Source organism: Nicotiana sylvestris, chromosome 11, assembly GCF_000393655.2.
Source record: "Nicotiana sylvestris chromosome 11, ASM39365v2, whole genome shotgun sequence".
NCBI classification, from domain to species: domain Eukaryota; kingdom Viridiplantae; phylum Streptophyta; class Magnoliopsida; order Solanales; family Solanaceae; genus Nicotiana; species Nicotiana sylvestris.
The window spans coordinates 79,525,776-79,529,757 of NC_091067.1; positions in this window are offsets into that span (position 1 = coordinate 79,525,776).

The window sequence follows — 3,982 nt, forward strand, 5'->3', positions numbered from 1 at the left end:
GTTCGACATCAGACTGTATGCAAAGATCCTCATAGTACAGCCCCTCGATCCATTTTTTTCCTTCAACGCCCTGAATCCGGCTGGTCAGTTTCTTAAGTTCCTCGGCCAAGTTCCTGATAAGCAGATCCTTTTCATCAGACTCGGGTGTGCATGAGATAGGTTAGGTGGAGTGTGGCATGGTCTCCATGTAGATAGGAGTGTTATGGTAGCATGGTGTATGGGTGTGGAAATGGTCATTTGTGGAGTTCTGAGGTTCTGGGATGAGTAGTTGAGTGTTGTTTGGGGTATGACAGGTCTTACATTGGTTCTTTGGGGGAGCAATGTGATGGTGAAGAGTGGGATAACTCTATTGTTTTGGGATATTTTGAGAAGGTGTAGGGTTTTAAGTGTTGGAGAAGTTGATATCTGGGGTGTTGAGGGAAAATGAAAGGTTTGCCAGATTCCGAACCTGATCGAGCTCTTCCTGGAATTTCAACAGTTTCTATTCAAGTTGTGGCACATTCTCGTTAGGAACCCGAATACCCTAGCCATCAGTGGCCTCTACCCGTTAAACTGTGTTCTCCTTCCTGATGTTGTTCAAATCTTCCATCTTGGATCTTGTGAAATAAGATGATGATGCCAGAGTGCACGAACTAACCTTTAGGGAGGGGAGTAATAAAAACAAAGATAAAAATAAAAGGTAATCAAGTTAGTGAGGATTATAAAAAGTATTGCAATATTTAAATACATAGTGCTGGAATGTAAAGTGTGTCCTAATTTGGGAACCTCTTTGTGCCCGAGGTAGGCCTAGCGACAAATTGATTTGGAGAACTTAGAATGCTAAATGCCTCATTTTATTGATAAAAATAGACGAATCCCAAAACGACGTTATATAAGCAAGAAATAAAGGTCACTAATGGACATTGGCCTTATTACATTTATAAAGCGAAAAAGATAAACTCCTATCTACTTGGTCCCAGAAGGACCCTCCCCAAATTCGACATCCTTGGATCCATCGAATAGCTTCCCCAATTCGTGGAGTCCCAGCAACAGGTATGCTCTGGATAGATGTCCACCTTCGGTCCCTTTAGCCTTTTGACAGTCTTTAACCCTTTTGAGAAACTTCCTCTCCTGTTCTACTATGCCTCGCTCCAAGTATCCTATACTTTTGTTGGCACTGATAGCCATGTCCTTCCATTCCTCAATCAGCTTCTGGTTAGACTCTTGTATCTCTCGGTGTTCTCTATCGCATTCACGGATCCTTTTGCGCAGCTGGTTGTACTTCACTTGCGCCTCGACCTTTATAATTCTATGACCTCGAACAAACCTTGGCTGGCCCAGACCATCATGATTGTATTCTAACTAACCTGAATAGAAAGTAGTACAACCAGCATGATATTTGTCTGGTTCGATGGTGTCTTTCCCCATTACGATCTTGTAGTGCCACATATGTTGGGCCTGGCACTTGTAGGGATTGTCATCATTTTGGAAGTCAGCTCGAAAGTTGCTCATCTTGTCAACCCTGGGTATGACTTTCTTCCTACCTGCTTGCCTCATAAGTCGAAGAGGGACGTAAGTGCAAGTTCCTCTTTGCCCAATCAGTATTAGGAAAGGTGCATCTCTAGATCGGGCGATGAACTCTTCTATCGGAAACCACTCGAACATCCATTGAACCTGTTCTTTAGTCAGATTATCAAATACCTCAACCTATCCTTTGGCATTTTCAGGCTGAGCGAACATGTCAGCGATGTAATTCATTCGCTTTGGATGGTAGAAAGCGATGTGGTCATCCCAGTCCTGCCACTAAATTTCTTGTCGATATTCGCCTTTTTGGAGATGTTCCATGAGCCAAAGCTGAAGTAGTAGATTGCATCATTCGAAATGTTTTGCTCCTCGTTGACACTTCTCCAAGGCTCAGTATATGTCTGTAATGATCATGGGTACGATGTTGAATGTCTGCCCACCAATCCCCTCCATTAGGGTTTTGGTTACCATAGCCAACGTAGTATGGATTCTCCATTTCTTCATCGCAAACACGATCAGACCCAGGAAGCAAACATGAAGACGAAAACCCTACAATGGATGTGTCCCAAGGATGTGATGGTAAACTCATCAGGGTAGGTACGGTATGATTTGTTATGACCGTACCTTTCATACATGTAGTCAAAAGGGATGTATGATTCCTTCAAGCATACCAATTCTGCATTATTCTTCAAACCCATCATTTTAAGGAAACCCTTGCCTTTGCGGTTCTCAGGCATCAGCAAACCCGGAGTCTCCCACACTAGACCGGCAAGTCCTTTTATCTCTTCTAGCAAAGGTGTCATCCCGATATTCCCAAAGCGAAACACGGCCCTTTCACAATCCCAAAATAATGTAGTAGCTTTTATGATCATGTTGTTAGGCTGGACCTCCAAGAGTATGGTAGATTACCCAGATATTTTCTGACGAGGGTTTGATCACTAGAATGTAAATCTCTCCGCCAGCTTAGTAATCTTGGGTGGATGTTGGTGACCATGCCGAATCTAGGGACTTCGTGTCTCATATTTTTGTAAGACAAACAAGGTTAGGCCCTTACCCCCACCAGACTTGACTATTTAATATCAACAATTAGCATGAAGCATTTAGTTCTACAAATAAATGCACAGAACGTGATGACATCCGTTTGGGTTTAGGGAAACCTAGTGGACTTTTGGACAGGGCTATCATAAAGGATTATTATGTGGATAACATTACTGACCTAGCTAGGTTTGACCATGATGCATGCATAATTAAAACAGAGTAAGGTTTCTATGGGGTTTTATACTGGTACCATTGAGCGGACAACTCAAGGGGGAAGGCACAGAACTATCGACTGCACCGCTGATCGACTAGTTTTACTGAAAATACGCCTTTCCGAATTTAAAGTCAACGATATAAGAAGAGCGCAACCACTCATCAAGCGTTGCTATAGTATTTGTTTGGCACGAGTGGAGTATGATGTTGAGCATGATTATGCAATAATTGAAAGCATGTTGACATGTATTTGCACACTAAGAAAGCGATAAATATAGCAGTTTTATAATTTAAAGCAACAATAAAGGAAGGAAAAAAGAAAGATATGTTAGTTTTACTTTTGAAGAAGAAATTGAATGCTTAAAGAAATTAAACAAGTAATTGAACATAGGGAGGGGTAAAAATTCACAAAAACGGTATGAAATGGTAAAAGCCTAAATATTCCCAGCGGAGTTGCCATGCTGCCGCGCCCCCTTTTTTCCCTTCCGCGGAAATCGGGTTTATGACATTTTTGGGTATGGGAAAATTCTTTCCTTTTGGGAAAGGGGTTTTCATTTTTGAAGAGTCGCCACCTAACGATTTTAAGGTGCGTTAGGGCACCCATAAGGTTCATTTGGTAACCAGAGATAGGGTAAGGGCTTGAAATTATCCTTAGGGGAAGGTGTTAGGCACCCTTCAGGATTCACTAGTGTGGTTCACGACCAGACAGTTTTGGTGAATTTGTACAATTAGCAAGTAGACAAGTAGGGATCAAATAGTAGGGTATTTGAGTTTAAATACACATGTGTTTGAAAACAGCTAGCGAAAGGCGGAATTTTGAAAAGAATTACAATCTGAAGCATGCTTATGAATGTAAAGGGGTGTCCTAGGTTTGTTTATAATATGGATCACATCGATGCAATACCCGGTATGACACTCCTCAAAAGAGGGGATACACATGGTATTAGTGCACCGATCATCATATCCATATCTACCCTTCCCACCCCATGAAGGTAATTGAAGCGAGGATTGGTCTCGACCACTATTGCATGTTGTTACCCGTCCCTTCCTATCAGTCCCAGAGGAATTTAGTACTTCAATCCTATTAGGGGGGTTCTAGGCAGACCCTCAGGTTTGAAGGCAAAATAGTAAGGCGACATACAAAACAGGTAGGACTGCATTTAAAAGGGAAACACAGAAACAAGCAGAAGGCTCAGTTATACCTCCACAAGTAATGCACATAGATAGC